Here is a 22535-nt window from a genome sequence, read left to right as displayed (position 1 = left end):
TCTAGCAGATGCTGAGCATGCTTGCAAATCACCAAGGTCCACCTAAGGAATAATTCTCACTTTGAGGTTTCTAGAGGAAATCAACCCAAAACCCATCCCCTAGTCATTTGCCTGAAGAATTGTGTTATAGAGTCAGTGAGTGGTTGTTTGTTTTTAACTTCAATGGAAAATTCATGGAAAATCAAGGTTTCTCAATTCAACAGCTAGAAGGGATGTCTAACCCCATCCTTTATCATCACCTGTGGAGTAGGTGGCTCTTTTATACAGTCTTCCAGTGGAAATGCCAAGGCTGTGCAGCTCCCAGGACTCAGTGCCTAACCAAGAGCATCTTAAGTTTTTTTTAATTGAAGTATAGCTAATTTACAATTTTGCATTAGTTTCAGGGGCATAGCAAAGTATGTATACGAATAACGCATATACATCTGAATAACATATACGCATATGTATAACTGAATGTACTGTGCTATATTGAATATATTTGTTGATTATCTAGCTTATGTGTAGTAGTGTGTCTCTGTTAATCCCAAACTCCTAACTTATCTCTCCTCCCCTTCCCTCTTACATAGCCGTAAGTTTGTTCTCTATGTCTGTGAGGTTCTTTCTGTTTTGTAAATAAGTTCATTTGTAACATTTTTTTTTAGATTCCACATGTAACTGATACCATATGATATTGGTCTTTCTCTTTCTGACTTACTAAGTATATCACCTCTAGGTTCGTCCATGTAGCTGCAAATGCCATTATTTCATTCTTTTTTATGGCCGAGTGACATTCCATTGTGTCAAGATTACTGTATCTTCGTCCATTCAACTTAGGTTGCCTCACTGTCTTGACTGTTGTAAACAGTGCTGCCATGGATGATGGGGTGCGTGTGTCGTCTTGAATCAGTTTTATCTGGATATGCCCAGGAGCGGGATCTGATGTACCTCTACTTTTAGTTTTTTAAGGAACCTCCATAGTGTTCGCCATAGTAGCTGCACCAATTTATATTCCCACACTCTCTCCACCATTACTTTTTGTAGACTCTTTGATGGCCATTTTGACCAGTGTGAGGTGATACCTCATTGTAGTTTTGATTTGCATTTCTCTCGTAATTAGCCGGAGAAGGCAATGGCAACCCACTCCAGTACTCTTGCCTGGAGGATCCCTGGGACGGGGTAGCCTGGTGGGCTGCCGTCTCTGAGGTCCCACAGAGTCGGACACAACTGAAGCGACTTAGCAGCAGCAGCAGCAGTAATCAGCAGTACTGAGCATCTTTTCATGTCCCTTTGCACCATCTGTATATCTTTGGAGAAATGTCTGTTTAGGTCTCCTTCCCACCTTTTTAATGGGTTGTTTGTTTCTTTGACATTAGCTGTTTGTGTATTTTGAAAATTAATCCCTTGTTGGTCACTTCTCTTCCAAATATTTTCTCCCATTCTATAGGCTGCCTTTTCATTTTAGTTAGGGTTTCCTTTGCTGTGCAGAAGCTTTTAAGTTTAATTATGTCCAATTTGTTGATTTTTATTTTTATTTGCATTACTCTAGGAGACAGATCCAGAAAATATTGCTGAAGTTTATGTCAATGGCTGTTCTGCCTATGTTTTATTCTAGGAGTTTTATGGTATCTGATCTTCCATTTAGGTCTTTAGTCCATTTTAAGGTTATATTTGTATACATGTTAGAGAATGTTCTAAGTTCATTCTTTTACCTGGGAAGACTGTAGCTGTCCAGTTTTCCCAGAACCACTTATTGAAGAAATCATTTTTTTTCCATGTGTACTCTTGCCTATTTTTTCGTATATTAATAAAGCATAAGTAGGTGGGCTTAAGGAAAGGGCACTGTTTAAATGCTATTGGCTTGAAGTGGACCCTCCTATATTTTCCTAAAAGGGCAAGACCACACCTTCCCTTCTCCCACTCTTTCTCTTGCATCCCCCAGGATTATCCTATTTTCTGTACAAACAAGATAAAAATAAGAAACACAACATTGTGGTTAACTGGGCACCTACCGCGTCCTGTCACTTGCCTGGTCTTGTGGAAACCCTCAGTTCAGTTCAGTGCAGTGCAGTCTCGCAGTCGTGTCCGACTCTTTTCGACCCATGAACTGCACCCCGCCAGGCCTCCCTGTCCATCACCAATGTCCAGAGTTTACTCAAACCTATGTCCATTGAGTCAGTGATGCCATCCAACTGTCTCATCCTCTGTCATCCCCTTCTCTTCCCACCTTCAATCTTTCCCAGCATCAGAGTCTTTTCCAATGAGTCAGCTCTTCACAGCAGGTGGCCAAAGTATTGGCGGTTCAGCGTCAGCATCAGTCCTTCCAGTGAATATTCAGGACTGATTTCCTTCCTCAACGGGGCTTAAAAACAGAAAGACCCCACCTGAGGCAGCCAGATCAGGTTCAGGTCTGGGTTTTGTTTCATCTGCATCATATTTTACGTTTTGAAGATTTCCACTTGCCTAGGCCTCTTCCTAACCTAGGCTGGAACACTTGAAGCATGCTTTGCTTAGTTTCCTTCTTGTGACTTTAACATCTACAAGCTGGAGAAACAGCTAGGGAACGAGTAAACCAGGAGGAGACCCCTGGGAAACCCCCCAGCCCTGGTTTCATTCTGGAAACATCACCTGGCCTCTGTAAAAAAAAGGACAGTCCCATCCCTTATCTGTTCTAATGGGCCATTTCTCTTTAGACAGCAAGGTTTCCTGACAAGGCAGGCAGTGCCTCTCATCTTTTCTGGCAGCGTCCTCTGCTCATTTTTTTTTTCCTTTCCACTCACTCTTGTGACATAACCATGGGATTTTATTTCAGTAATCCTGCTTAGTTGTGCCTTTGCCGGACTCTCACTGGGGCACTCATGATGGGGTGGTGGAGGAAGGATTCACACAGGGAGATGCTAAGCCAAGAGTATTTGAGGGGAGGATCTAACTTAGCCGATTAAGTGTGACTCTAAGATAGGGACTTTCAGACACGGGAATGGCTTCAGCAGACTCTTGTTTCCAGTGTAAGGGCATCAGCTATTTCTCAAAGTTACTTATGCTGTGCTTTTTAAAAATCAACCTCGGTGACTCCGTTGGCTCAATGTATTTCAAACAGTAATGAATTTCAAACCACTGCTTTACTTTCACATGAAAAGGCTTATTCAGATTTGGCTTATCAGTTCAGCTGCTGAGTTGTGTCCGACTCTTTGCGACCCCATGGACTGCAGCATGGCTTATAGTTACATTTAATCTCTCTGATACATATCATGCAGTATCTGGGGATGATCTCTTTTTTCAAATGGGAATAATTCCTCTGATTTACAGTTAGTGTTCCTCAGACAAACCCTAAGACTGACTTGTAAATCAAGCTCTCTTACGCTTTTCCAGCAATGTTCTCATCATCAGCTGCAGATATTTCTAGGGCTTAAACTTTAATTTTAGTGATGAGGTTTAGAAAATAGAATAAAATTACATATTGGAAACCTTGCCTTTGTTTTGTTGATAGGAAACCATTTATTCATTTACTGTCCAGTCAGCAAATGTTTCTAAGTATCAGTCTGAACCTCAGTTCAGCTCAGTCTCTTAGTCGTGTCCAACTCTTTGCGACCCCATGAACTGCAGCACGCCAGGCCTCCCTGTCCATTACCAACTCCCAGAGTCCACCCAAACCCATGTCCATTGTGTCGGTGATGCCATCCAACCATCTCATCCTCTGTCATCCCCTTCTCCTCCTGCTCTCAATCTTTCCCAGCATCAGGGTCTTTTCAAATGAGTCAGCTCTCCACATCAGGTGGCCAAAGTATTGGAGTTTCAGCTTCAACATCAGTCCCTCCAATGAACACCCAGGACTCTCAAGAGTCTTCTCCAACACCACAGTTCAAAAGTGCTGAACCTCAAACTTTTAAATCAAGTGGGGAAAATGTAGAGACCTTTGCTTAAACCTCTCTGTCTCTGAACTGGATGATGAAACACTAGTGTAATTTTTCTTGTTCAGTTGCTAAATAGTGTCTGACTCTTTTGTGACCCCATGGACTGTATGTAGCCTACTGGGCTCCTTTGTCCATGGGGATTTCCCAGGCAAAAATCCTGGAGTGGGTTGCTATTTCTTTCTCCAGGGGATCTTCCCAGACCAGGGATTGAACTGATGTCTCCTGCATTGGCAGGCAGATTCTTTACATCTGAGTCGCCAGGGAAGCCCCATAATGTAATTGTTACTTTTATTAAAAAGTATTGAGTGACTTACTAGCAATATGGCTGACTGAAACATGGGACCTCTATAAGGTACCTGATGCAAAGAGCTGACTCATTGGAAAAGACCCTGATGCTGGGAAAGATTGAAGGCAGGAAGAGAAGGGGACGACAGAGAATGAAATGCTTGGATGACTCTATGGACATGAGTTTGAGCAAGCTCCAGGAGTTGGTGATGGACAGAGAAGCCTGGCGTGCTGCAAGTCCATGGGGTCACAAAAAGTCGGACACGACTGAGCCACCAAACTGAACTGAACCTCTATGGCATGGGGCATTTTTGTTCTTCCTTAAATGTGTAAGGCACCACGCCGAGTTCTGTCTGTGAAGAGGAATCATGTAGACTGGCCCTGTCCCCAAAAACATGCATACCCACCTATGCAACATGCAAGGCTACATGCTGTCGTGTGCCGGGGTCCGTGAGAGCCCAGAGCCCCAGGAACCCGGCACAGAGAGCGCTGGGGAGCTGCACTTTGAGCATCTGGAGTAGTCACAGGTGGAGACCTGGGACCGCTTTTGAACATCAACTGTTCATAGTCTTCCTCTAGTTGGCTAAAAGTCATATCTTTTTCACAGGAACTACTTCAAATTAGATTTCCCCCATCCATACATTTAGAACATCCTTACATGCTTTGAGTCTTAAAGTAAATGTGCATTTTACTTTTTTAAACTTTAAAGGCTTGAGCTTGTCCTTCTAGGTCCCAGATATCAACTGAAATGATTCTGGCTTTTTCCTCCCTGTGTCGGGTCACCTTTGAGCCAAATTCATGAAACTACTTCTGTGTCTTTATCCAAGACCCTGAGAAGTTGCAAAGCACATCCTCCTTTAGCCCTCTTACCCACCAGAAAAGCAGAGGAGAGGAATACAAAGTTCATCCCTGGACAGGGGCCACTGTCCTCAGGGGCCATGTGTGATGTCCACCCCATTCCTCTCCTGGAGCACCCTCAAAGGTGCAGGGTAAGTTGCAGAAGCCCAGCTCATCCCAAGGAGTAGGAATTCTTCCCTTTCTCAGAGTCTCCCAGTCCTGCAAAGTCCCCCTCCTCTGGGGCACTGGGACCTGCCCAAGGTCTAGTCCCTCACACAGGCCCATGGTGGTCATGTGGTCATGACTGGTTCCTTCCCCCCTCTTGCCATGGGTGTGTGTGTGTGTGTCTGTGTGTGTGCCTGTGTGGGTTTCAAGTCCTGCTGCCCACATCTCAGTTAACCAAACTTGGGACCTTAAAGACGGGGAATGCCCACCTAAAACAAGACGAGCGGCATGTCCTTCTGTCACCTTGGACCAGCCCATGCTGTCGGGGAACTCAGATATCGGGCCAGTTTCTCATCAATCAGAACTGACACAGGATGCCACGGGCCATCCATAAATGGTAGTCATCGCCACCCTCCAAGCTCAGGTGCCCATTCAGGTTCCGTAAGCCTGGCGTGATCATGCCAGCAAAGCTGACACTCAGGCACACATGGGAACAGCTTAGACTCTGAGCATCAGCTGCCAGGAGTTCCCCCACCCTGCTTTCCTGGAGCTACCAACCCTCTCCACCTTCAAGGCCCTTCAGCACACAGACACCACGTGTCCGCATGGCGCACACTTCTTGTGAAAGCACGTGCTTTGTTTGTGGAATATCTTCCGGTTTCCTGGGCAGTTTTGCTTACAGGATTGGCTTCCTTGCCTTTATAAAAGAAGGATAAGGCTTTTGGCAACAGCTGGAAATCATTCTGCCATTAGAATGACTGAAAACGTAGAGATTCTTTGATATAATCACCGTCTTTAAGACTGAATACTCTTCTTCCAGATACTTTGGCAAAGTATGAAGATTCTAAAATGATTTCCAAAGAGCTGGCCAGAGCTGGTTTCTGTAAAAAGATTAAGATAGAGCTTCATCTCTTTGCTCATTAAACTCACCACCTTCCATGGCCAGGGTTCAGCTTTGGGTTTTTCCCATTTAAAGGATTATTCTGTCTTTTTTTATTTATTCTTTGAATTTTAACTCTGCTTCTCTCTTATCTATTAATATGGATCATTTTAGAAGGTTGGCCAGCTTGATTCTAACATTCCTGTGGACTCACAGATTTTTCTTTCTGACAAATAGTTGAGAGATTGTAAGTACAGTTGAGAAATTGCTTTACAGCTGTGCCCTTGGTCAGAAAAATGATACCTGAGTCTCTGCAAACATTCAGCCAGGTGGCTGACGAGACCTCATCCCACATGAAACTCATCTGAAAACATAATTATCTAAAATCTAGTGTAGAAATAGAACCCAGAAACCCTAAATACCATTGGCCATATGGCTGTCTATATTTTCCCAGGATATTTAGATATTTGAAAACAAGAGAAACATTTAAATTCACCTTTACATCTATTTTGTTTATATGGAAAATTAATTTTACATTAAAACCTCGAGCATCCCTACCACACACAAGCAGATTTGACCTCCAGAATTCATCATCCCTTGGCGCGTTGCTGGACTTTTAGATTCCTGAGCATTTCCATGTGGAATAAAGCAGAGCGTTCCCAGGCTGAATCCCTATGAAAATCTCAGATCAACTCAAATGCTCTGACTTGATCAGAGATCCCGAGTCAGGAGTGTTTTCCTATCCTCATATCCAGGGCTTCCCAGGTGGCTCAGTGGTAAAGAATCTGCCTGGCAGTGCAGGAGACACAGGAGATGAGGGTTTGATCCCTGGATCGGGAAGATCCCCTGGAGGAGGAAATGGCAATCCACTCCAGGATTCTTGCTGGAGAAATCCCATGGGCAGAGGAGCCTGGTGGGCTATGCTCCATGGGGCCATAGAGAGATGGACACAACTGAAGCGACTGAGCATGCATATCCGTAGGCAACTACCTCCCGTCTGGCAGGACCTGCGGTGATGCTCTTCACCCTGGGATGTGGGCGCTGACACCTGAGTGTCCCTAAGGACATGAGTTCAATGAAGAGAATGTTGAAGGTAGCTGAGCCTTGCCGTTTCCATTTTAATAGTCTAGGATTGGGGCATCACTGGGCCATCCCATAGGCACCTGGCAGGTAATGTTTCATCCGTTCACCAGTGTCTGTCCGCATGAAGCAGGAGTGCCTGCAGCCTGAGAAGCCTGGTGTGCAGGCACCCAGCCCATGGGTGGTAAGACTGCTGACCGACAGTCTGCCTGAGTTTCCCCATCTGAGAGCTGACCAATAGCCTGTCTTATTCTCCACCTGACTTAATCTTGGTGAAAATGCACAGAGACATTGGGTGTGGTTCCCTTGAAAATGCAGGAACGGAGGGGATGACTGTAGTGGGATTGAAAGGATATTTTTTTCTGTAGACTCCCAGGCCAGCCTCTGCCTGGACATGTTAAGTGTCCTGCCGAGGGAAGGCTTCGTATGATGCGTCCTCACATCTCATCATTCCAGTGCGCTCTTGTGTTGACTGATGACAGGACGTTTTCTTCCTTTCTTTGGTTTTGATTTCTTCTGTTGCACTGGTTTCAATTTTGTAAGCTTTCTTGATGCTTTGAACGTCCCTTGGGTTTGAGGAAGGGCTTTTGTAGCTTCTCTGCACCTCTGGTGGGCTTTGCTCTGCTCACCAGTGATCAGCTCTAGGAGGCACTCAGGCAGCAGGCCACGGTCCCTGCCACCCCAAGGCGGTGCCTCCTGCAGCTTCCACGCCCAGGCGCTTGTCTCACGGCTCGATTACACCTGACGTGTGCACTTGTCACTTCTTTGTCTCTGTGGTTGAGATTCACTGACGGTGATGGAGCGGTCTGGGGTGGTGGTCTGTTGGTGATGTTTCCTGTGTATTATCAGCTGCTGTGTGCACAGAGTCCACACAGCCTAGGCACCAGGCATTGCTTTGTTGAAGGATGAATGCAAGACCTCGACCACTTTCTGATTTATAAACACACGAGGGCACAGATGGAAATGATGACACAGGGTCAGCCAGCCGCCTCCCCTCCACGGCGGCGTCCCCAGGGCCTCCTTATGCTTCTCATCCACCTGCTGCTGTGTGTGAAAAAAGGGAGCGTGCCTGAAAGTGGATGGCTTAGAATTCACATTTCATTACTTCCAGCCTTAAACTCCACTCCCAGTGAAACAGAGTGTAAGAAATTGCCCTCCAGTGTGTGACGGGTTCTGAAGTAGAAAATGTTATGAATCTCCTTCCTTCTCAAGCAAAAATCAAACAAGAGGTTACAATTGCCACACGTGCCCATCACATTGGATAGAAGGACCAGGCCAGCCAGTGACCCATCACACCGAGGCTGGAAGGTTGCAGCGGGGGGTTTGGCCAGACTGCCAGAGATTGAGTCCTGGCCCTTTAAAACACGTGACCTTGTGAGCTCCTTAAGCCTTTTACACACTAGTGAGCCCATCTGTAAAGTAGAATAATCATGTAATCAACCGTATAGGGTTCCTTTAAGGATTACAGGAGAGAAAAACCTGTAAAGCTCTCACACTCCGTCTAGCCAAGTAAATGTCAGCTTCTATTCTCTTCCGTTAGTGTTATAGCTTTGCTTAAGAAATCGCACTGTTTGGGTTACTAAACCCTTAAAGCCAAAGGAAATTCCACAATGACACTAGTCACGTGGCCCCAGGCAAGGGTGATGAACGCGTTCCTCCCTGTTTTGAACTGTGTTGCCATCTTCTGCACACTCATGTGGGCAGGCATGTGCAGGACACACACACTTGGAGAGGTGCCCGCAGTGTGTCTCTGTGCGTAGAGGGTGTGTAGGCTGGTAGCCACCACGGCGAGTGGACAAAGTGTGGCCTAGCCCTTTTCCTGCCTGGAAGGGGCAGTGGCCTGGGGGCAGGACTTGGGGGCCGCTCAGGCTGATTCCCCAGCCTCCTGGGTGGAGTGTGCCTTTCCCTGGCAGGCTCGGCTCACTACGTGGACTCAGCCCTGGCACATGGTGTGATAAGGCAGCACGTGGTGTGATAAGGCAGCACGTGGTCCTGTTCACACTGACGGTCCTGAGCTTGCAGAGCACGTGGCCCCATGCTGAGTGCTCCAGTTATTCCCCTGGTCCTGAAACCTGTCCTGTGGGGCTCCTGGTTTCCCTTTCTCTACCCAGGCTTAGCATCTGACCCGACAGTTTGCAGCCTGCCGCCTGCCCCGCTGCTTGCCTGACTTCAGGTCCAGGTAAACGCTCAACCCGACAACCCGAGTGTTTAGACTACGTGCACACTGTGATCAAAAAGCTTGGACCAAGGGCCCGAGAAAAACCCTTGGGAAAAAAGGTCTAGGTGCTGCACACGAACATGTGGGCCATCTCTTTCACTTAATATTCAGCTCACTGTTTTTCCTTCAGGCGAGGTTACTGGATGGTTGAAATACAGCAGGCATTTGAGAGAGAATTCATTCGGAGTGAACCAGTAACAGAGAAGTGGTCTGACAGGAACAACACGGAAATTAAGGGGCAAAATCAGAAATATGAAAAAAGAAACGCAGATATTCTTGGCCAGGCCTGCAGACTCAGATTTTCAGGTTCTCAAACGAAGCACAGACTTTCTGATCTCATGGGGTTTTTGGCGGCCCTGGATTAACTGTGAAAAATGGCTTATCAAACCTTAACCCAAAGCCGTTTTTAAGCAGCCTGGCCGTGTGACCCCTGGGATGCTCCCTAAGGGTTCAGGTGTCAGCTGTGAGTGTCAGGGCACAGTCAGAGCCTGCCTTCCACTCCACATTCTGCTGAGGAGGGACTCTGAACAGGCCCAGAACCCTGTCTGCTTCTTCAGTGCCCGTGTAGGGGTGTGCTTTAGGGACCCTGACAAGCCTTCTAGTTCGATTTTCTGTGTCAGTGAACAGTTACCAGGTGGATCAAAAGAGAAACCCGACTGTCAGCTGCCCTCGCTTCCCCCTCCCTGGTGCATCTCTTGGACTTCCAAAACTGAGTCTGCTGGGGTTAAAGAGCAGGAAGGAGGAGGAGAGGCCAGAGCAGGTGGGTGGGCAGACGGGCTGCAGGCTCGTAGGCAGCCAGGTGAGCGTCACCCGGGAGGCCCAGCACCCCTCCATCCGGCCATCCCTCCCTGCCCGATGCTCCTGAGAAAAGACTGCCCAGGATGTCAGCAGGAGAGGAGGCGCACTTTCATGGAGGCTCCAATCTGTGGATGTCGGAATTATTTTTTAACCGCAAGTGTCCTAACCATAGAAAATGCAGAAGACAAACCTCCCCCTGACCCAAGGTCATTGCAGACACTTCAGTAAACCCTGTCCCATCTCATCCCTTCCTCCCACATTCAGGTTTCCATGTGTGCGCCCTCTTTTAGAAGATCCTGACTGATAAGTGTTCCCTGTTATCACCTCATCTGTATCCTTCATTTGCAAAGAGTTCCTCTTTATGTATTAAGCCAGTGGCTCCTTTTTAACAGGGGAGTTCACATTCTTGAGCAAATATGTTGAAGCATTATTGATACTTTCGTTGACCTAAAACAATAAAACAGCTAGTTATTTTACCAGCAAAATGGATTTATCAGGGAGCAACAAAGAACTGTAATTCTAGACACAATCGCAGACAAGCCCCATGAACAAAGAAAGGTCTTTTATAGAGGAGAAGGGGGAGTTGACAGCGGCTGTTATTAAAAATCATAACAATACATCCATTGGAGGAAACTGGGAGTTTGAAATATACTGATTTTTTCCTTGGCTGAGTTGTGAGGTTTCTCATTGGCTGGGCTGTTGCTAGGCAAAGAGAGATTCTTCCTCCTGTTGGTAGTAAAGTAATCACCTTCCTATTGGACACACCGCAAGGTACTGTTCTTGTTGGCAATGCAGTTGACATCCAGTGCTGGGGCCCTTCTGGCCTCCTGAGTCCTTTAATTTTATTTTTGGATATAAGAGACCTGAATGACTCTTATTTCTTTGGACATAAACAGCATTATTCCTATATAAATTTTTTTAAATGGTCTCTGTGTGCAGTTCTATACTAGTTTTAAGTAAGATGTCAGCATTGAAACTCTTTTGGTAGCCAGTAGTTTATGTTGACTAATTCAACCAGTGTGTATTGCTATTCTTCACTTTGTGTGTCAAGTACTTTTAAGTGTTGAAGTGCTCACAATAAAGATTCATGAATTTCACATTATGTCCTTTAAAACCTTAGTATTATCAGAATATTTAGTCATATTTTCATATTAATTTTTTTGAAGAATATAGATTAATTTTTGAAAGTAAGCGTATTTGCACATAAAGAACTGAAAAGTTGTCAGCACCAAAATCAACTCCATTTTAAATGAGGCTTCTGTTTATGAATTTTCACACTTAAAATGAACTGTAAATAGTGAATCCTTCCAAAGCCCCAAAAATTGCTCCAGAAATGATACATTTTGGCTCCACTTTTAGGGAGAGTATTTGAAAGTTGTGCTTGTTGCTTAGTCGCTTCAGTTGTGTCTGACTCTTTGCCACCCCATGGACGGTAGCCCACCAGTCTCCTCTGTCCATGAAATTCTCCAGGCAAGAATACTGGAGTGAGTTTCCATTTCCTCCTCCAAGGATCTTCCCAACCCAGAGACCAGACTCAGTTCTTTTACGTCTCCTGCACTGGCAGGCAGGTTCTTTACGGGGAACTGGTGACTCAGTTCCCCAGTGACTCAGACAGTAAGGAAGCTGTCTGCAATGTGAAAAACGCAGTTTTGAACCCTGGATCAGGAAGATCTCTTGGAGAAAGGAATGGCAACTCACTCCAGTATTCTTGCCTAGAGAATCCCATGGACAGAGGAGCCTGGTGGGCCCCAGTCCATGGGGTCACAAACAGTCAGACATGACTGCACAACTTACACACACAATCGGAAGGGTTTACTCCTAGAAGACTAAGATGGCTTCTCTTGGGATGACCTTGCCTCATATGTGTGGACACCCACATGCAGATTTGTTCACTTGTGGATGCAGAGTTTGAATGGTAGCATGGGATCTGACATAAAAAAAATTATAGAAGATTCTGATTTCGCATTCACAAAACTAGGGTGCCTCCCAGTTTAAGGTCACTTTCTACAGAATCATATGCAAAAGTCACTGAGCTGCTGTGGAAATTGTAGGCCCCAGGCCAGCATCATTAGCATCACTTGAGAATCTGTTAGAAATGCAAACTGCTGGGCCCACCCAGGACCTGCTGAGTCAGAAGTCCTAGCAATAAGGATGGGCCAGCAGACTGCACTATACTAAGAGCTCCTGGTGATGAAGCACATTGAGAACCCCTGGTTCAGGGAGTCACTTTCAATTGTGCTTCTGCCGAGAGGACTTTTCTACTGTAGGCGGAACCCACTGGCTAGGGCTTCTCCCCTGCTCAGTGCCCCAGCAGCCCTCGGAGGCATCTGTGGAGTCCCTGGCATTCAGGAATACCAAGGGATGACCACTTCTCCAAGAGGAACTGGCTCTAAAAGAAGAGCAACAACTTCACTGAACCCTACAGTTAATTTTTAAATGTCAGTCAGAAGATTTCCCACCAGGGACTGTGATGGTCAAAGGTCCATGCTTTAATGCTCCTTGAGAGGTGAGTTAAGACAGGTTTAGTGGGATGAAAAAGCTGACTTGAAGCTCAACATTCCAAAAACTAAGATCATGGCATCTGGTCCCATCACTTCCTGGGAAATAGAGGGAGAAAAAATGGAAGCAGTGACAGATTTTATTGTCTTGGGCTCCAAAATCACTGAGGACTGTGACCGCAGCCACAAAATTAAAAGATGCTTGTTCTTTGGAAGGAAAGCTATGACAAACTACACAGTGTATTAAAAAGCAAAACCATCACTTTGCCAACCAAGGTCGGTCTAGTCAAAGCTATGGTTTATCCAGTAGTCACATATGGATGTGAGACTTGGACCATAAAGAAGGCTAAGTGCCAAAGAATTAATGCTTTTGAATTGTAGTGCTGGAGAAGACTCTTGAGAGTCCTTTGGACAGCAAGGAAATCAAATCAGTCAATCCTAAAGGAAATAAACCCTGAATATTTATTGGAAGGACTGATGGTGAAGCTGAAACTCCAACACTTTGGCCACCTGATGGAAGAGCCGATTCATTGGAAAAGACCCTGATGCTGGGAAAGATGGAAGGGAAAAGGAGAAGGGGACAACAGAAGATGAACAGTTAGATAGCATCACTGACTCAAGGGACAATAATTTGAGCAAACTCTGGGAGAAGTGGAGGACAGAAGAGCCTGGCATGCTGCAGTCCATGGGGTTGCAAAGAGTCAGACGTGACTTAGCGACTGAACAACAACAATAACAACAGTGGATGGGTGGGAGAACTGAAGACAAGAAATTTCCTGGAACACACCCAGGAAGCGAGTCCAGGGACCATTAGCAGCCCCCTCTCCATATGCTTTTAATCATGGTAATTTTGTAAGAGGAGGGAAGCAGTGCCTGCTAACAGACCTCAAGCTCTACTGAGCCTTATAGATTATAGATTAAAGGTAGCACTTGAACTGCCCTAGTAGATTGGAAGCCAGACCCGTTGTGGAGTCCTGCTGTAATAGGTTCCATATGTCTCTACACAAGCTTGCTTCTGCACATACATGTGGGCGATTTCCATCCCCCGTGTGGGGAGGGTTAAGCCCAGTGTAAACGTCAGCTGGTTCCCACCAACCACAGCAGAATTTTCTGCGACTCATTCCTTCTGCATCTTCTGCCCCAGGGAGATGTTCCCCCTTCCCCAACCTCAATACTCCGCTTTCACCCGTGACCTCATCACACAAAGTTCTCACCACCAAAACACAACCTTCCTCCCTTTCAAGTCACTCTTCCCTGCCCCACCGTCTTCCCCCTCTCAGATTTCCTCAGCCTTCCCATCAGTCTCCCATTCTTTCCTTTTTCTCTCTCTTGCCTTGAGAATAACCTCCACTTCCTGCCCCACTGCCAACCAGGAGCCCCTGCTGGTCATCCTTACAGCTTCTTGGTTTCATATCTGAGACGCTTCTAGCAGTGACCACCACCCTGTGATGACATCAGAAGCCCTTCTTCAGCCCCCTCCTGCTGGCCTCCCCGAAGCCCTTAGCACCATTGACCTGATTCCTTCCAGCTTTCTCTGCTCTTGATTTCCGACATCCATCTTGCCCATTTGCCTCCTTCCTTTATCAGCACCGTCTTGTCACTGGTCCTGTCCCTTAACTTCCTTACTGCAGGTGCACCACAAGCCTAGCACCTGTGTCTTCATCTCCTCCCCCAGGGGGCTGGTTTGCCCTTGATTCCCCATCATCACTTACGTATGAGGGTCTTTTGATACAAATCTCTGTGCTCTTCGGCCTCACACTGGTGATACCGGCTCTCACATCAGAGCAACTTCTTACTGTCTCAGCGACAGGCATTGTTTTCTCTTTGCTTCTGAGCTCAGTCTGTGTCCACGCTTTGTCTTTTCTCTGTACCCAAGAGTCTGCTCTTTCTCCCCCTCCTCCAACATCTTTACACCTACTCCTCCTTGAGTTTTCTAGATATATAGTGATACCACCTGAAGTTTCTCCCCACTACAATGTTCATAACCCTTATTTTATCTTATCTAATTGTGTGAGCCAGTATCTCCTTATGGTCTTAACTGAAATGATGATATGATCAATGATAATGATCAAAGTCGTTCAGTCGTGTCCGACTCTTTGTGACCCCATGGACTATACAGTCCATGGGATTCTCCAGGCCAGAATGCTGGAGTGGGTAGCCTTTCCCTTCTCCAGGGGATCTTCCCTGGAGATCCAACCCAGGTTTTCTGCATGATGATATATGTTTTTCTTATTCCTAACCTTAATGGTCCTAACCTATAGTCTGGACTTCCCTGGTGGCTCAGACAGTAAAGTGCCTGCCTACAAAACAGGAGACCTGGGTTCAACCCCTGGGTTGGGAAGATCTCCTGGAGAAGGAAATGGCAACGCACTCCAGTATTCTTGCCTGGAAAATCCCATGGATGGAGGGGCCTGGTAGGCTACCGTCCATGGGGTTAGAAAGAGTCGGACACGACTGAGCAACTTCACTTCACTTCTCTTCAACCTTAATGGGACTGTTTATAGTTTTTACCATAATGCTGGTTTCTAGGTTTAAATAAACGTGTAAATACCTACGTCTATGTAGATACATAGATATAGATATGCACATATGTATACTCATGCAAATATAGATATATTGATTAAGTATTCATCAGTTGTCAATTTTGTAAACATTTTTGTCAAAATTGAGGCAGAATTTATCACATGCTGAAATGTATTACATTTGTGAAGAACTTTATGTTTACTCTTTAATCCATTAAAATGGTGAAATATATTAGCCAATTTTCCTGCTGCTGCTGCTGCTGCTAAATCGCTTCAGTCGTGTCCGACTCAGGGCGGCCCCATAGACGGCAGCCCACCAGGTTCCCCCGTCCCTGGGATTCTCCAGGCAAGAACACCGGAGTGGGTTGCCATTTCCTTCTCCAATGCATGAAAGTGAAAAGTGAAAGTAAAGTCACTCAGTCGTGTCCGACTCTTAGCGACCCCATGGACTGCAGCCTACCAGGCTCTTCCATCCATGGGATTTTCCAGGCAAGAGTACTGGAGTGGGGTGCCATTGCCTTCTCCAAGCCAATTTTCCTAACACTAAACTATTAGGAATGATTTTCCTAACACTAAATCATTCTTATATTCCTACTGAGAATTATTATCTGATGTCTTTTTTCCCCCAAGGTACTATTAGATTCTGTCCTGTTTTATTTTGTATTTTTTCCATTAGTATTTCTAAGGGTTGTTGTTGTTCAGGTGCTAAATCATGTCTGAATCTTTGCAACCCCATGGACAGCAGCATGCTAGGCTCCTCTCTGTCTTCAGTGATCTCCCAGAGTTTTCTCAAATTCATGTCCATTGTGTCGATGATGCCATCTAACCATTTCATCCTCTGCCACCCTATTCTCCTCCTGCCCTCAGTGTTTCCCAGAATCAGGGTCTTTTCCAATGAGTTGGCTCTTCGAATCACGTGGCCAAAGTACTAGAGCTTCAGCTTCAGCATTAGTCCTTCCGATGAATATCCAAGAGTTGATTTCCTTTAGGATTGACTGGTTTGATGTCCTTGCTGTCCAAAGGACTCTCAAGAGTCAACTCCAGCATCACAATTTGAAAGCATCAATTCTTCAGTGCTCAGCCTTCTTTTATGGTCCAACTTTCACATCTGTACATGACTGCTGGAAAAACCGTAATTTGACTATATAGACCTTTATCAGCAAAAGGATATCTTTGGTTTTTAATATACTATTAAGGTTTGTCATAGCTTTACTTCCAAGGAACAAGCATCTTTTAGTTTCATGGCTGCAGTGATTTTGGAACCCAAGAAAATAAAATCTGTTACTGCTTACACTTTTTCTCCTTCTATTTGCCATGAAGTGATGAGACTGGATGCTGTGATCTTAGGTTTTTGAATGTTGAGTTTTAAGCCAGCTTTTTCACTCTCCTCTTTCACACATCAAGAGGCTCTTTAGTTCCTCTTCCCTTTCTGCCATTAGAGTGGTATCACCTGCATATCTTAAGTTGATATTTTTCCCAGCAATCTTGATTCCAGCTTGTGATTCATCCAGCCCTGCATTTAGCATAATTGGACTCTGCTATAAGTTAAATGAACAGGGTGAAAATATATCAAGTTATTAATATAATTTTCCTTTGCATCCTAAAATATACGAAATTTTTTAAATGTTGGAAATCTTTCCTATTTTGTCTGCTCTGTAATGATTTAAACACTAGAGAAGGTGATGGCACCCCACTCCAGTAATCTTGCCTGGAAAATCCCATGGACGGAGGAGCCTGGAAGGCTGCAGTCCACTGGGGTCGTGAAGAGTTGGACATGACTGAGCGACTTCACTTTCACTTTTCACTTTCATGCATTGGAGAAGGAAATGGCAACCCACTCCAGTGTTCTTGCCTGGAGAATCCCAGGGATGGAGGAGCCTAGTGGGCTGCCGTCTCAGGGGTCACACAGAGTTGGACACAACTGAAGCGACGCAGCAGCAGCAGCAGCAGCATCTACTACTGGAGAAGGCAATGGCAACCCCACTCCAGTACTCTTGCCTGGAAACTCACATGGATGGAGGAGCCTGGTAGGCTGAAGTCCATGGGGTCACGAAGAATCAGAAATGACTAAGCGACTTTACTTTCACTTTTCACTTTCATGCATTGGAGAAGGAAATGGCAACCCACTCCAGCGTTCTTGCCTGGAGAATCCCTGGAACAGAGGACCCTGCCGTCTGTGAGGTTGTGCAGAGTTGGACACTACTGAAGCGGCTTAGTAGCAGCAGTAGCATCTACTACATTTGGTAGAATTTCTTTGAAGTACTTGAATCTGATACCTTTTCAGGCATTAGATCTTTGATTTTTTTTTTTTATAATATGTATGGTAGTTAGACTAATTAGATTATTTATCTCTTTTGAGAGTAGTCTTACTAATTAAAACCATTTTTTTCCTTTAGGATTTTAAATAATATTTTAATATATTTGAACAAAGTACTCTGATTAAAACATTTTTGTTTCTTCTTGTTGCTCAGTCACTCAGTTGTGTCCAACTCTTTGTAACTACATGGATTTAGCACACCAGGCTTCCTTGTCCTTCACTATCTCCCAGAGCTTGCTCAAACTCATGTCCATTGAGTCAATGATGCTATCCAACCATCTCATCCTCTGTCACCCCCTTCTTCTCCTACCCTCGATCTTTCCCAGCATCAGGGTCTTTTCCAGTTGTTTATTCTACTTGTGGCTATTTCCTTACTCTGATTTCTTGTTTTGTATATTTGTGCTTATTGTTTGTTTTTTCATTAAGTTAGTATGTCAGTGACAGTTGAGCCAGGAAAACAGAATCCATCCTAGGTATCCTAGGAAGGTATTTACTATAAAGCGTCGTATGTTTACAAAATAGTTGGAAAAGTTGGGGAAGTAAAAGTCAAAGAGAGGCCCATTTAGGTCTCAGAGTTGCTCTGGCTACTAAAGAGGTGGAATGTGTTGAACATTCCAGAAATTCCTGGCGAGGATTAGAGCTAAGCCAGCACTGGAGTATGTGATTCCCAGAAAAATGTCTGGAGACTTACAGCAGACTTCACATCTGCCAGAGCCCACGTTTTAAATCCTTGCTGCCAGGAACATGATGCTGCGGCTCTGACCACATCATGTGCTCAAGCATCTCAGTGATGGGATCTATCCAACAGCCTCACAGACAAGAGATGTAGAGATTGAAGGGCCCACCTGGAACCCCTATAATCCAGGGAAGAGCTAGAAAGAGTGGGGTGAGCAGAGTTTCAGGTTGTTGTGCTTGAGGATAAGCTCCTTTCCCAAATATCAGCTTCTGGATTCATCATTTTCTCTTTCCTGACATACTGACTTCTGCTTCACATGTTTGTCTGCAAGTGTATTGATGTCTGTTCATTTTCTAATATGTTGACTTCTGTTCCAATCTATATCAATTCCTTCTTTCTGCTTCCGTGAAAGTCACTCAGTCGTGTCGACTCTTTGCGACCCTATGGACTATACAGTCCATGGAATTCTCCAGGCCATATTACTGGAGTGGGTAGCTGTTCCCTTCTCCAGGGGATCTTCCCAACCCAGGGATCAAACCCAGGTCTCCTGCATTGCAGGCAGATTCTTTACCAGCTGAGCCACCAGGGAAGCCCTTGAGCTATCCTTTTTTCTAACACCATAATTAGTATTAGATTCATTTATTTCCATTCATACCTATCTTTATCACTGTAGGTATTTAAGGCCGTGAAATACCCTCTGGATCTCACTTTGAGCTACACACCATAAATTCTTTTTTTGTAGCATTTTTGTCATTGTCATTTTCTTAAATGAATTTTGCTATGAACCTGATGACCACTGTCCTGTTTTGATCTTGTTTCTAGGAATTACTAAAGATTTCCAAGCAACATGTTACATTTTCCCTTTCTTTTTTCCTAAGCATGTACTTTCTTCCTTATCTGCTTGTGGTCTATCAGTGCTCTCAACCAAAGGCTGCACTGTTCCTTAGAAGAAGCATTTGGACATGTGTGCAGGCATGTTAGTTGCCATGGGTGGCTATTGGCATCTAGTGGGCAGGATCCAGGGATGCTAAACATTTTACAACATGACAACCACGCTGCACAGCAAATAATGTTTTTACCTAAAATGCCAATAGTGCCCCAGTAGGAAAAGTGAGAGGTCTCCGATGTCAGCAGCTTAAAAAAGTGAACTTAGAAATGTGTTGGGCAGATTCCCTTTAGGTTATATTTTTCCTATCATGTTGTTACTAAAATCATTCCAAGAGTGACTAGATGTAGATTTCCCCCTTATCCAATTAATAGGTAAAAGCTTGGGACTTGACTGGCACCAAAGTCAGACAAACATCTCCACCAAGAAGGAGAAATGAATATGTTAACACAGGACACTTCTGTTTCTGTTTGAAAGCAAAGCAGTTTCCTGTTGGTTTGACCGAGAGCCTGTACCCTGCTCAGCAGAATCATTTGGCCTGACTCTTCATTAAGACTTGAGCATAAGAATGTCATATGTCATATGAATGTCACGTCTTCAGTCTCAAAACTGGAACCCAAACCAAAGTCATTATTCACAGAGTCACACCAAAAATGCCAGAAGACTTTGGTTAGAAAATTTTAAAATGGACTTTTAAGTGATCATATAAGAGAAAAGTTTAATTTTCCTTCTCTACTCATTATAACTGACCTCCAACAGTTTAAAAAAATGATACTCTTGTTCAGTATGTCCTCCTATAAATTGGGTCATTAAGATTAGTTGGCTTAATGTAAGGGAGTTTACAAGATTCTCTACAGAACAGCTTTAAAGTGACGTCTGTTTCTTTTTTTTTTTTTTTAATTTTCCCTGTCTCTTATTCCCTGTTAGCAAGTGGAAAAATAAGTTCATAAAATATTGATTCAGATTTCATCTCTACATTGATACATAGGTGAATCATCAAAATTGTGTTCAGTTCTTCCCAGGTGCTGTAGAATAAAGAATATACCTATAGAATATGTCTATATGCCTATATGCCTATATTATGATGATTTCTTGTCAAGCATTATTAAATCACTAGGCTTCCTGGTGGCTCAGTGGTAAAGAATCTGCCTGCAATGCAGGAGACCCAGATAACCATGATAGTATGGTCATGGTATGGTCACTTAACCAAGACCCAGACATCCTGGAGTGTGTGAAGTCAGGTGAGCCTTAGGAAGCATCACTACAAACAAAGCTAGTGGAGGTGATGGAATTCCAGCTGAGCTATTTAAAATCTTTAAAGATGATGCAGCTGAAGTACTGCACTCAATATGTCAGCAAATTTGGAAAACTCAGCAGTAGCAACAGGACTGGAAAAGATCAATTTTCATTCCAATCCCAGAGAAGGGCAGTACCAAAGGATGTTCAAACTGCCATAAAATTGTGCTCATTTTACATGTTAGTAAGGTTATGCTCAAAATCCTTCAAGCTAGACTTTAGCAGTATGTGAACTGAGAACTTCCAGATGTACAAGCTGGATTTAGAAAAGGCAGAGGAACCAGAGATCAAATTGCCAACATCCGTTGGCTCATAGAAAAAGCAAGGGGATTCCAGAGAAACATCTGCTTCATCAACTATGCTAAAGCCTTTGTGTGGATCATAACAAACTGTGGAAAATTCTCAAAGAGATAAAAGTATCAGACCACCTTACCTGTCTCCTGGGAAACCTATCTGCAGATCAAGAAGTAACATGGAGCAAAGGACGTGGAATGAAGGACTGATTCAAAATTGGGAAAGGAGTATGTCAGCGCTGTATATTGTCACCCTGCTGATTTAACTTACACGCAGAATACATCATGCAAAATGCCAGACTGGATGAATCACAAGCTAGAATCGAGGATGCCAGGAGAAAAATCAATAACCTCAGATATGCAGATGATACCACTTTAATGGCAGAAGTGAAGAGGAACTAAAGAGCCTCTTGATAAGGGTGAAAAAAGGAGCGAAAAAACTGGCCTAAAATTTAACATTCAGAAAACGAAGATCATAGCATCCATTCCTGTCAACTCACGGCAAATAGATGGAGAAAAGGTGGAAACAGTGACAGACTGTATTTTCTTCAGCTCCAAAATCACTGCGGATGGTGGCTGTAGCCATGAAATTAAAAGATACTTGCTCCTTGGAAGGAAAGCTATGTCAAACCTAGATAGCATCTTTAAAAGCAGAGACATCACTTTGCCAACAAGGGTCCATATAGTCAAAGCTACGGTGTCTCCAGTAGTCATGTACAGATGTGAGAGTTGGACCATAAAGAAGGTTGAGCACTGAAGAATTGATGTTTTTGGACTGTGGTGCTGGGGAAGACTCTTGAGAGTCCCTTGGACTGCAAGAAGATCAAACCAGTCAATTCTAAAGGAAATCAACCCTGAATATTCATTGAAATGACTGATGCTGAAACTGAGGCTCCAATACTTTGGTCACCTGATGTGAGGAGGTGACTCACTGAAAAGACCCTGATGCTGGGAAAGACTGAGGGCAGGAGGAGAAGGGGGCGACAGAGGATGAGATGTTGGCATTCACAGCAACCCACTCCAGTGTTCTTGCCTGGAGAATCCCATGGACAGAGGAGCCTGGTGGGCTACAGCCCATGGGATTGCAAAGAGTTGGACACAACTGAAGCAGTTGAGAGAGAGATCGTCCTGGAAGCCTTCTGAACCCCATTATTTACAGGTTTCTATAGAGATTTTATTACACAGGCAGGATTATTAAGTCTTTGGCCATTGGTAATTAAACTAAATCTCCAGCCCGTCTCCTCCCCAGAGGTCCAGGGTTGGGCTGCAAACCCTCGCATCACGCCTTGGTCTTTCTGGGACCAGCTCCATCCATAAGCTGTGCAGGGCTTCCCCCCACCAACCAGTCTGCTCAGTAGCTCACAAAGGAGACTCCAAAGGTTCTAGGAGCTGTTCCAAGAATCAGGGAAAGAGACCAAGTATTCATCTTTTACTCTGTCACACCTGTGTAACAGGAGACATTAAAGTGGCAGCTTCTGATATTTCCTAGAGCAGCAGTTCTCAAAGTGTGGTCTGCGGGGCAGCAGCTCCTGGACATCTGAGCACGTGTTAGAAACTTACATTCTCAGGACCCATCCCAGGCCTGCCGGATCCAAGGCTTTGGAAGTGGCCGGGAGTGTGTTTAAGCTAACGAGAGGATTCAGATGTACACTCGAGTCTGAGAACCCTGAGCAGGGGAAGGTGCTGTGTCAGAGGACAGGGTGTGGGCCTGCCATAGAGGGATGAGAGGACTTCCACCAGGTGTGTCGGGGACAGTGGATGAGGACCAAGTTCCACATACAGACACAGCTGTGGGTGGGCTCTGGGGGTCAGAGGACCAGGGGAGATGTTGGTACAAGAGGGAGGCAGCGGGGCTGGAGGACAAGGCCCGGAGGTCTCCACTTTAACGAGAGAAGAG

The 22535-nt window shown here is 44.9% G+C and overlaps 1 protein-coding gene across 1 annotated transcript in view; it reads left to right on the top strand.

Moving 5' to 3' along the window:
• The window catches only part of ADAMTS16 (ADAM metallopeptidase with thrombospondin type 1 motif 16), a 193637-nt gene that overhangs the window by 122311 nt on the left and 48791 nt on the right, over positions 1-22535 (top strand). The gene's annotated exons all lie outside the window — the stretch shown is intronic.

This window comes from Bos taurus, chromosome 20 (genome assembly GCF_002263795.3).
Source record: "Bos taurus isolate L1 Dominette 01449 registration number 42190680 breed Hereford chromosome 20, ARS-UCD2.0, whole genome shotgun sequence".
In the NCBI taxonomy this organism is placed as follows: Eukaryota; Metazoa; Chordata; class Mammalia; order Artiodactyla; family Bovidae; genus Bos; species Bos taurus.
This window is presented reverse-complemented; position numbering and strand designations above follow the sequence as displayed.